This window comes from Corvus hawaiiensis, chromosome 2 (assembly GCF_020740725.1).
Source record: "Corvus hawaiiensis isolate bCorHaw1 chromosome 2, bCorHaw1.pri.cur, whole genome shotgun sequence".
Taxonomy (NCBI): Eukaryota; Metazoa; Chordata; class Aves; order Passeriformes; family Corvidae; genus Corvus; species Corvus hawaiiensis.
This window is the reverse complement of record NC_063214.1, coordinates 49,351,605-49,364,384: the sequence shown is the minus strand read 5'-3', so window position 1 is coordinate 49,364,384 and position 12,780 is coordinate 49,351,605. Positions and strand designations below refer to the sequence as shown.

General features: G+C 37.1%; 1 protein-coding gene across 8 annotated transcripts in view; it reads right to left on the bottom strand.

Moving 5' to 3' along the window:
* The window catches only part of SGCG (sarcoglycan gamma), a 112,127-nt gene that overhangs the window by 79,982 nt on the left and 19,365 nt on the right, over window positions 1-12,780 (bottom strand). For all 8 annotated transcript variants that reach the window (XM_048294889.1, XM_048294888.1, XM_048294891.1 and 5 more), the window contains one exon: window positions 87-178. The gene's annotated coding sequence lies outside the window, so the exon portion shown is untranslated. The remainder of the gene's footprint in view (window positions 1-86; window positions 179-12,780) is intronic.

The window sequence follows — 12,780 nt, the reverse complement described above, 5'->3', positions numbered from 1 at the left end:
ATGCATGATATGCTTTGCCTTGCTCTTCTACATAACTGATTTCTGCAAAGTAAAAACTTGAAAAAACGAAAAGAACAAATAAATACCTCAGTTAGTAACTTCTGAAGTTCTCATGAAGTAGGACTGAAGCAAGAGCAACTGTCAGTGAGTTCTGTACCATCTGAAGGCAGCTGTCCTCCTATTTAAATGCAAAGAAGGGAAAGAGAAAGCAAAATTTTCCTTGAGCATGGAGAAAAAATAAGATATATTCACAAATAGCCTTCCCTACTTTAACTGACAACATTGTACAATTGACAGACCAAAATTCACTGAGCTTAAGACTGCAGAACACAATGGAAACACTGGACACCCAACAGCTGTTTGGACTGCAAATGCTCATGACAGCAGAGTTTACAGTACATGAGAAATAAACATCAGTCAAAAATCTACATGCAAAATAATAAAAATACTTCTGTTGCAACTATAAGATTAGAATCCATTAGTATAATTAACAATAACTTCAATTATGGGCTTACACTGCATTTGTACAAAATCTTAATCTTTCTTTCCCTCAAGTAATTTTCTTCACAGTCCAAGAATGCTGATATCCATTCCTCACCCCAAAACTGCCAACCTCCTTTTCAACTGGATTTTGGAAGTCAATGGCTGAAGACTTAGTCCTGAAAAGGTAACTGAGCAAGCATATTTATCTTTCGCATTTTCAGAGTCCACCCATACCAGCACCTGACTAACTAGAAGCACTTGCAGACTTACATCAGGAAAAAACAATGGTAAAAAATACAGAAATTATGGTTTTAATATTCTGCTATTTTAACCAATTCTACTTTTTTTAACAGAAGTTTGCTGTATCCCTATAAGATTTCAAAAATGTGTATTCCTCAAAGTACAAAACAACACAGTTTTGGAGAAGACACTATCAGGTATCAGTTTAAGGAATTCATCTAAATAGAAAGGACATAGAAGACGTTTTGTCATGTCAGTTATTTTTCAAGTCTGTGAGATGCTTAAACACTGTGATAAGCAGCAGAAAGCAAAGGCTATTTAAGTGGTGATAAGGATTTGGTAAGCGAAGGGTATTTAGGAAGCAAGAATATTCTAGCCTGTATAGGAAGTGGAATTTATCTGAAATACTGTGATTATGTGGAAAACAGTAAAAATAACTAAAAGTAGGTTGTACAGATGTGTAACTCCAGATGATATCAGAGATCTTTTTAAACCTAAAAGATTCTATGAAACAGGAATTTTGACATATGAAATATTAAAAGATACCTTGGTAAAGGTTCAGAAAGGTGGAGTAGTGTAGCAAAAGCAAATTTAAGTATAAAATGGCAGAAACTTCAGGGAATAAAGTATGAATGCAAAATCAGAAAGTAACCAAATTCTCAAAACAACTACAGTGCAGGATACTTTTAATAATGGTTAGAAAATATAAAAAGTAATTATTTACTAGACATCTCTGGACTCCCAATAACAGAGGGGAAATGTCCAAGTATCCTCTGTTCTTGTTCTTGGGCATTTTAGTTACCCATGAGCTTGAATAAAGATGCCACAGAAAAATCAGCTTTTCAAAACCGATTTTTCCAGTTCTCTTGACTTCCCACCATGTTAGAGGTTCCAATGTGATATTAAGCAAGAACTGGTGAAAAGAATTTTTCTAGTATTTCTCTCCAGAGCATTTTGAATTGGCTATGTTTGATGAGCTTTTTAAATTTGTAAGAGATAGGACAGCTGGTCATTTATTGATAGATTGAGACCTTACCTCTTCCTAAGAATAGGGCTATGGTGAATATTAAAATGGGATGTAATCTTCTAAACCTGAGCAAAACAGTGAGCCAAAAGAGGGTTATAACTTTCCCATATAAATAGAGAGAAACATTTGAAAGTTACTCTTACACCAGTTAAAGCTCTAAATATGCAGGTGTTTTAAGGAGTTACAAAGTGGAAAAGGCTCCAATAGGAACCTTTTAAAATAAACACGTGACTCACAAACATAAGGCTTTAAGGGAGATCTGCTTAGACCATTTAATTACATGAGATCTATAAGGAGGCTCAAAACAGCTTTGAAACTCAGAATATTTATGTTTTGTTAGAGAAGGAAAAATAATAAACCAAAAGAGAAAAACCTGAAAATTATTATGCGAGACAATACGAAAACAAAGGAACTTGTAAGTATCCAACTGCCCTGTGGGTCAGTGCACAGCAGGTCTGGTTTCTAGGAACTTTTTCATCTGTGAGCACGAACAGCTGGCTGTGGGTCTATTGCCTGATCATCCTAACAGTATCTCAATCGCTGCTTCAGCTGCTAGGCTTTTGTTCCTTGCTGCCACACGCCTTTTCTCTATCCCACTTTTTGACACATTCTGTCACCTTTCCTCCCCAATACACTCAGTGGCTCCAGAAAAGGAATCTTTTTCACTTATTGTTCACCAGCTCTACTCAATCTCTTTTCTAGTTAATGTAGACACAAAATTAATTTACATAGATCAGTTTCAAACTGCTCACAGAGTTGAAACAACTGTTTCACAGAGGGCTAGCTAAGGTTTTTTAGGGGGGGGAGGATGTGTTAAATTATATCTTCTGCTTGGATTGCATCTTCACACAATCTGATTTAAAACAATTTAATTTCTGTGAGTTTAATTCTGCATGAACCTTTAAAGAAATTAAGAAGTGAAACAAGTGACAAGCTGCATGTGTACTCTGTGCTCAACACTGCACTCTGTGCAAAGATGAGCCTGACAGCTGCCCTGGAATATAGGTAAGTCAGGAGAAATTTATCTTCTAAGAGCAAATTGGAAAGCTCATGTTTGTTGACCCTTTCAAAGAGTCCAGCTGAAAAGATTAATTTGGAGTCTGCAGCTTATGCAGACTGGAAGACACAAGGGAGGGACCTTGCTATATAGCACTACGTTAAAAGCAGAAAATGTTGCCTAACTTAGTATCAAGGAACAAAAAACCCCACCAAACACTAAATGTCCGAGCAGATTTGTAATGATCTTGTCCTGTTGCATTGTTGGTATAATTCAAGCATTCTCCTAGGCATGAAATGCAAATACTGTTAGCTTGGCGAAGTTAATTATTAGTTTTTTCTCAAGAAGAATACCATAAATGTTTTTTTCTTTGGTATACTTAACAAAGCATACAGAAATCCATACTTTTGTTTATATGAAATTCTCTAATATTCTGGACAGGAGGGCGGAGCAAAGCACTTTTTAATAGGTGTGCTATTTTGTGCATTGAGATTTTTATTTTAGGATATGATTCATTGCGCACCTACTCAGAGCTCCATCTGCAAGCCCTCTGTGACAGGCAGAATAGAGTATTTACTCTATCACTTCTACAACACATGCCAACAGTACTGACAATCAACAGAGAACCACATTTCATGTTCTCTGGTCATAACATTTCCTCTTACATCATCTGGCCTTTACTAAAAACAAAAGCAAAACCTCAAATGCATTAAATGTCCAGAGCAGGATGGTCTATTATGCCTTGGGATATTATGCCTTTGGATATCTGAATTCTGAGGATTCAAGCAAACACACGGGTGTCACCCAGTACGGGTGGCTGTACGAAACAGAAAACTGAATGACTGTCCCTCCATGGTAGAACAGGTTTATTAGATCTTGAAAGCACTGCCTCTGTACCCATATTCTCATATTGCATAATGGCTTGTACGGAGACAAACCCTAAAAAGTACGATGAGCTTAACACTCTCCTTTGCTTTCTTCCTATTTCTTTTATCTACTTTCATTCTTCTTGCTTCCTTCCCTACTCACTGACAGAGCAGAAGTACTGGTGATCGAGAGATATAAAAGTCCACCATTCTATTTTATTATTAAATGCTGTATTTCAGTAATATAGTATATATTTAATTCTGAGAAATTAAGCATTTATCTAATTTGCATTTGAAACAAAAGCATATAAAGCATATAAAATTCTGTTTAAATCCAGTTATTCCGTGTCTACTTAATTAGCTAGAATAGTTTTCTCATTCAGTACCACCATGCACCTTTCCAGAAAGAAAAAAAAGAAAGTTAAGGCACACAAGAAAAATATTTCCAGTTTCAAAAGATTTAGAAGAAGAGAAGTGAAAATATGAAAATTACAGTGGCCTGGACACTATAACAGGAACCATTGTCCCAGAACTCATGCCCTGACAGACCCAATGCCCAGAATTTACTGGATCGTAATTTTATATTTGGAGCAACTGACTATTAAATTAATTCCATAGAGGGAATAAGCATTAGTTTAATTTTCTTAAAACTCCAATCTTCAATAAAAGTGATAAAAAGATGGAAAACTATTTAATAATGTAAAGCTACAGTATTAAAACAGTGCTTCTTCCCTGTTAAACAAGAGGGGAAAGTTATTGTAGGATGGTCATACTACAGACCAGCATTTATGCTCAAAGAGATTAACTAAGACTGGCTGTTAAGTATAAGTAAGTGAATACATTCTTAACAATTTGTTATGAGACCTGAAGAGAACTTCTTTAAATTCTTTTGTTGCATAGGTTCAGCTTACAAAATACCAAAAGTACTTGCAAAAAACAACCCTATAAAACTAACACTTGAAAGCTAACAGAAGAAAATACATAGAATTGAAAAGGGAGTTAATCCAAAGGTATGTTTTAGCTAATATGCAGTCATTTACCTAATTAAATCTTGATACAAGTGAAATGAGGGTGTTAGTATAAATCAGTGTATGAGCAAAACTAGTATATGCATAATTTATATCCTAAATTTTATTTAGCACTAATCTAGACAAAATAAGTTGGAATTTTTTTCATTTTACATGACTTCCGTTCACACATTCTGATGAATAGTCAATGTAAAAAGGAATCAGGAATAATGAAGGCTTCAGCTGTATAAGCAAGTTACATGAGTTTACATGATCTATTTCTAGACAATTTATGTTTATATTTACACATATAAAACAGAACTTTGAAGTGAATTTGCTTAAAAGTTTCCTTTACGGTGAGCTCCTCACAGTAAGTCTCAAGATTATAATATAATTTAAAAAAAAAAAAAATTTAAATAGAGAACCTGGAAGCAGCCAGGTAAGACAGAATGTAAATAGAAGAAAGCTTATGAACAAGTAATTGCGTGTCTGTTTTTCTTTGCTCAAAAAACCCTTTCTTTCAGACCTGATGTCTGTTCCCTCCTCAGTAATTTTATTTCAAAAACTCTGAAGTTCCCTCCAGTATCAAGGAGGTTGCCATTTTATCGCCTGTGAAATTTGACTTGCAGCTCTGCAAGTCAAAGGAGCAATTTCTCCTCTTAACTGTTCCTCTGGAGCTGCAGGCTCTTAGACCCTCATTGTGCTTCTTCCTGCTTTTTTACTCCTTGATAATTTTGTGGTTTCTAAAATTGTCTTTTTTAGAGTATTTTTATATGCCTCTAAGGAATGACAATCTCCTCTGATTCCTTCAGAGGTCTTACCTGATACAGTCAGTCTTATAAATAGAATACATCAAGTAGGAAGAACTAAGAGCCCCCAGGTTAGGCCATACCCTCCTATGTTGTAGAATGAACTTGCTAATAGACAAAGGGAAACACTGTTCTTCCATAATTTGCACATACACCATAATACAACATAATACAACCATTATGTGCTCTCTGAAATCAGCTGAATGAATTAATGTCTTGTAGTCAGTATAGGAAAAGCTTTTATCCAATACTGATTATCTCCTGTGGTTTTTTTGGTAGCCAAGGAAAGGCAACGCTCCCAAAGTACTTTACTTTTCCTTTAAAACTATGCTACAAATCGCTGAATGATTGATGATTTTTCCTTTTACAAGTTCCCATTGTAAAGCTGTTCTGAAGTAGATTACTATTAATTTTGCAATCAAAATCATACTACACCCTATGACTCACTAAAAGAATGCCAGGGAAAAAAGCACCCTAGCATTTTAAAATGCCAAAAATGGGGTGGAGAGTGAGAAAAGGCACAATAAAAAGCGTTTTTAGTGCTACAGAGCATGGACTACAGATATATTAGCTATTAGCTATTATTCTAGAAACTAGAAGTATACAGTATTTTATAGGATTTCTATTTTTGACTGTGGAACTGAGTCCCTCACTTTTAAATTCCCAAGAAATAGTTAACACATTGACAGGTACAGAGTCAACCCTGCAAAACAGCTCACAGAGAGAACTTCTCACCTTGAAGGCATGAGTAATCTTTGGTTAACGAAACACAGTTACATATTGGGTTTACATGGCCACATTTTGATAGTAGGGGGCTACAGGGGTGGCTTCTGTGAGAAGCTTCCAGAAGCTTCCCCCATGTCCAGCAGAGCCAATCCCTGTCAGCTCCAAAGGTGGACACACCGCTGGTCAAGGCTGGGCTGATCAGAAATGGTGGTAACGCCTCTGAGATAAAATATTTAAGAAGAATTTTTAAAAGATATAATTGCAGCCAGAGAAGAGCAGGGTGAGAACATGTGAGAGGGACAGCCCTGCAGATCCCAAGGTTAATGGAGAAGGTGGCAGAGGAGGTGCTCCAGGCGCCAGAGCTGAGATTCCTCTGCAGCCCCTGGTGCAGACTGTGATGAAGCAGCTGTGCCCCTGAAGCCCCAGGAGATCCACAGGGGTGCAGAAATCCACCTGCAGCCCATGGAGGAGCCCACACTGGAGCGGGTGGAGGTCTGAGAGGAGGCTGTGACCCCATGGGAAGCCCATGCTTGAGCAGGCTCCTGGCAGGGACCTGCAGACCCATGGAGAGAACGAGCCCACATTGGAGCAGGTTTCCTGGTAGGACTTGTGACTCTGTGGGGGACCCTTGTTGGAGCAGGCTGTGCCTGAAGGGCTGCACCCTGTGGAAGAGCGACCCACATTGCAGCAGCTTGCGAAGAACTGTTGCCCATGGGATGGCCTCATGCTGGAGAAGTTCAGGGAGAACCATCTCCTGTGGGAGGGACCCCACACTGGAGCAGGAGAGACTCTTCTGGCTGAGAATAATAACAATAACAATGTGTGATGAAATGACTGTAACCCTCATTCCCGTCTCCCTGCACTGCTAGGGAGGAGGAGGCAGAGATGAGAAAGAGGGAGAGGTAGGGGAAAGTGTTTTTAAAATTTGTTTTTACTTCTCATTATCCTGCTCTGATTTTGTTAGCAATAAATTCAATTAATATCCCCAAATCAAGTCTGTTTTCCCCATGACAATACTTGGCGAGTGATCTTTCTTGGTCCTTATCTCAACCCACGAAACCTTCACCGTATTTCCTCTCCCCTGTCCAGCTGGGAAGAGGAGTGATAGAGTGCGTCTTGTAGGTGCTGGGCATCCAGCCAGCGTGAACCCTCTACACATTAAAAAATACAATTCAATTGATGATTTCCCAAGATCTCTCCATGAAGAATCTGTACTGAACCATATTTTAGAGTGCAAGACTGAAGTACTTAATTCAGAGTCACTTTTCTGGATCAAGGTGATTGTCTTCATAGGGCAGAAAAAGCAAGCTTAACATTCAGCTCAGGAGATTTTACCTCTTCTAATGTTTTAAGAAGACAAAAAGAAGGCCAGTGGAAAGGAAGCAAAAAAAGGAGATTTTACCTCTTCTAATGTTTTAAGAAGACAAAAAGAAGGCCAGTGGAAAGGAAGCAAAAAAAGGCCAAGTTATTTTTCTTATCAACCACAATAACGAAACAGCCATTTGTGCTCCTGCTTTCTGTAGAAAAAATCAAACAGCCTCTAAAGAGCAACAGTAGAAGTGTAGAGAAAATAATTTTTAAGAATCTGGTTTGATATTCTGAACTTGTACTGAAGCAGAACCTTGGCACCAAAGGTGAAGTCACAGCTCTTGATCCATAAGATCTTTTTTGAACTACTATTAATAAGAAAGACTGAAAAATAACAATAATAATATTGTTAGTATACCCCAACTATTTGTTGGCACTACTGAGATTTTTGCTTTGCCAAAATGCAAGTAGAAAAATTAGGCACATGAGAAGTGAATTTAATTAGGAACTTGCCATCTGGCATAAGCTGGCAAATGTTAAGTGGCGCCCTTTCAATACAGAAGAAACAATAATCAACCAGGGAACAGACTATAAGCTATTTCCTGTTAGATTGAAATGAGCAAATTAACTATGGGAATAGTGTATTATCTAGTATTTTGAAGGGTTATCCTCGAGGCTGAGCTGTAGGCAACCACAGCAAGCAGAGTAACCATAGTAAAAGTGTTGACTTAAAATCGACAGATGTAAATTGATAAATTTTGGCAGTCTTTAAGAATATGACATTCCAACTTATTAAGCAAAGTTTGACTATAACTTGTAAAATAAATAATTGTATCAGTTTAAACAAGAAATAATAGTAGTGCTATCTGGAGCAATGTTTATTATAATTTGACATCCCATTCTGACAAATATGAAAAAAAATAAAGAATAACCAACTAGTATGGAAATGGACAACAAACTGAAGTAGGCTCTACTCAGCTGCTCTAGTTGTGCAAAATAGGAGACAATTTGTTTGATTTTAGTAAGAAACATTATCAACAAATGCCCAAGTTTTCCCTCTAGTGAACTTGTGATTCATAGTAGTTTCATAATTACTAGTCAAAGTAATTGACTAGTAGGGAATACGTTCATTTTAACCATAACCAGAAGGTATGGTTAAAAGCCTTTTTCCCTGTTATTTACTCACAACATTTAATGTCACATCTTTACTTCTCACACTCCATTGGCTTTGCATCAGCTGAAGTGACAACAGCTGCATCTTAGTTGGTATGATCACCTCATTTACTGTCTGAATAAACGACACAATTTTCAGCTGTGCAGTCAAACACCCAGTCCATCGACTGCTAGAAAATGGCTGCAGGGCTAAACACAAAGCCAAGGCACAGATCAGCCCCTCCAGCAGAAAACAACTTCCAGAAATTCACTGTCCATTTCCTAAGGAAAAGGTGTCTGACCATCTCCAACCTATTGTGATGACCCACACTTCCCCTTAAGGGTGGGTCATCACACCTACTCTGTTACGGTGTATTAATCCAGCAGATAAGCACCAAAACCAGGCTAAAAGTGCATTGCTCTAGTCAGCTATTGCACAAAACTGAATGGACCCTTTTATGCCCAGTATAACTAGCTGCATATCCAGTTTAACCATGACTTAGAGCTATCTGTACTTTTTCTAGCATTTTCTACGGAAGCATCCTTGATATTTCCAAGAATATCGATAGGAAGAGGCCTTAAAGAATAACCAGCAACATACAAGTAGTCAGTGACAAGCCTTTCAGATTTTCAGAATGTGCACGTATCTTTGGGGCTCTTTCTCTTTAATCGTCATTGTTAGACTTTATAACTAACTGATTTTACCTGCCTCATAGGAACCTTAAAATCTGATTCTGGGCTTGGCAAAGCCATCAATACCAGACCACTTTATTTTTATATTCTCAGGCAAGTTCTAGTAGACACTTGATGTACTTCTCTTTCCTCATTAACTTTGCTTGACATGCTTAGATTTTAAGATTTTTCTTAAGTCAAGGGCATCTTGCTTTGCTATCAATAGCTAGTAGTTCTTATTTCTTATACCATTTAATACTCCTTGTCTGTCTTCTATAACATATCCCCAAAAGATGAAAAAAATTAATGAAGCTGCATTTTAAAAACAGACATATAGTCCAATACATTTGCGGGTGCATGTGAAAATACTTACAGGTATCTCTCAAAATTCCCCCACAATTCTCTACTGCTTGCCACAGGACCGAGCAAGTGGAAAGGATGGCAGTTTTGTTTGCTACTGAAATAGTCTGGGGAGTAAAGGTCTGGTCAAGACTATATTCAGATTTTCTCCTGAGAATGGCACAGGAAGAGAAGCTATATTTTTGGATATTTGTGTTCTCCTTACATTTTTAAGACTGAATCAAGGAGGGATTGGCACTTTTGACACCTGAGGCTAGAAGAGAAGTTGCCTCCAGCCATACTGATTTTCATGACAGCTTTCCTGGGTATCTTGTTAGCTGAAGACTGGAAAGTCAGGGAAGATAGACACTGAGTGTTGCATTTGTGATATTTAGCATCCAACAGCACATAGAAATACTCCTCCTGCAGTGATATGGATACCCAAGTGACTGTGAAAAAGACAATGACTCATCTTCAGGTTACACATTCAGAAACTGGAAGGAGATGAATGAAAATGCGTTTGCACTGTTGCTAGGGAAGTTGTTCAATCCTACAGGCAGATTGTAACAATGCTTCATGTAAAGGCCATGCATTGAGAGACCAGGATGAGCAGCTTGTGAAGTACTGTAGGAAAGTTTGACCTTACTCTGGGAGAAACTAATGGAGGAAAACCCACAAAGGACAGACCCTGAACAAAGAAGGAGCATTTCCAGGCTGCTGGTTTAGTAGTCAATCTGCTGTAGGAAGATACCATTTCTGCTCTTGATGCTTAATGTGCAAGCTACATACAGGTTAAGGAGAATGGCCCTTAAAATATAAAAGACTACCTCTGTGAGCAACAAAACTGTACTCACTGAACATTTTCCAGCAGCACCCTCCCCAAGATGATAGGAAATTAGTACACCCTTCTAATCATACAATGTAACCTCTGCAGAACAAGCCAAGAGATGAAGAGATTCTTCTACATTAAATTCTATCTCTTTGCTCAAGTAGCATTTTATAGCCTCATGTATTGCAAGTCTCTTGTCTTCACTGCAAGAGAAGTCTTCACTTGTCTTTCACTGCAAAAGAATAGACTGGGCTTTGTTTTGTACCATTATTTCTACTTGAAGCATATTCTTGTAGTAAGTCTATACCTTAGGTAGCTTGCTTTCTTTTCCAGCAATCATCAACATTCTAAACAACGACTTGTACATGGTCTATATACTGTCCAATAGCTCCACTTTAAATCTTCTTCTTATAGCAGTACAGATAACCAGGTAATTTGCATTTGTTAATTATTTTATGGTTACAAAAAAATGGAGAAAATATGTCAACCTAATTCATATTTATATGAGTGTTGTACACTCATTTATAATTAAAAAATCCCCAACATCACTAATAGAAAATATTTTGGGCTATATAAATTTTTAAATGGCATATTCCAAAATTACAAAATTAAGTATGACAAGAAAAGACAGATTCATAGTCCCTCTTCCATGCTTAGTAAACAGTAAAATTTACATGCTTACTTATATTCCTCTATGAAAAACATAAGTACCTTAAAGTATCTTTTCTCAAAAGTTTTTACTAGAAATACCACATAAAATCAACTGTTTGTTCTGTGTAGGCCCAGGGAACAGATCCAGAGGAGGGCAAAGGCCCCGATTAGCAAGATAAGGTAAAAAATAGCAAGCCAAACAGATGGATCCATTGTAACTAATGGAGTGTCAATTTCTTATCAACTAAAGTGACCTTATACGTACTTTGCATTCCCAAAAGATAACTAAGCATAAACGAGATATGAGGGTTTTTTTTTTTTCTTATTGAAAGAGTAATTATCAATTAGCAATGCAGTGAAGGTTCTGTGTCACTCTCTCAGAACCACTAACAGTTTCAAACTTTGAGATACGTATTTAATGTGCTTGGTGCAGAAGCAGCACTATTGACAACTGGCTATCTCTGAAGGATGCTTCCCAGTTTTCAGCAGATTGCAATGCAGCATCTGTAATGATGTCAAGTACTAACAATTCTCACTCCTCATTCCTAAGCCAATCCCATGCAATTCATTACAGCTCTTGATTTCACCTGCTTTAGCAAGGATCCATAAACAGCAAGCATCCTTGTGAGAAAACATACATTTCCACAAACCAATGCTTTTCTGAGTATGAATAGTGTAACTTTTTCAGGGAGTTGACTCGACCCCAGCTAGACCCAGTGATGTGCCTTTGGAGATAGCTGTAACTTTGATTGAAGATGGATGCCTTTGTCTTGCTTCTTTTTAAGCACTGTGAAACAAAGATTCAATCTTAAGAGGGAAGACAGATAGAATTTAAGGAACAATGCTTGCAGTCATTAGAAAATCCTGACTTCTACAGAACTGTTGGGATAATTCTTATCAAGAGTAACTCTAATAACAAAAATGTAAAGTATAATTTTGAGAATGAAATTAACAAAAGTCTGCCTGGTGTATTTGTGTTAATCTGGGCTAATGATCAGGAATAATAGATTTTTTTGTATAAACTACATGAAAATCTCAGTGTTTTGCTTAATAAATTACATAATATTTAAAAGGAGGGTATTGATTTTATAAAGAGGTATGTTTATAGAGACACTGAAAATTTACACTAAAATAGTCTCCAAAAGTAAGTTTCACAAATTAGATGCTTTGAAACATTTACAGAAACAAATTTTTCATAAATAACTAAAACTATAGCAATGCAGAGAATTCAGCAGCTACAGAATATTTGCTGCATTTTCCATTTTCTTTAGTAATATGAAATCAAGGTGAAAGCAGAAAAGGATTTTATGGCTGTGAGACAATCATAGAATCTCACACCCACATACTTAAAGAGGGCCCAAACAGAGAAAACTGTGAATGTGCCTGGAAAAACAAACTGCAGTCAACCTATAAAGTAGAAGAAGGTATCTCTAGAAGTTCCAGAAAAGCTTAGGGGAAAAAAATGAAGTCCTGGTGTACCGTATCAATCCCCTTGCCGGAGTTCTCTTACTGCCTTAATAGCCACTCAGCATGGGGCTAGAATCTAAGTCCCAATATAAGAACAATTAAAGAAACATCAGGACCATACGCAGCTACAATATGACATTATTTTTTTAATAACCAGAAAACAAACAGTCCCTTTGGGAAGGTATTTAATTTCCTAGAAAAGCTTTT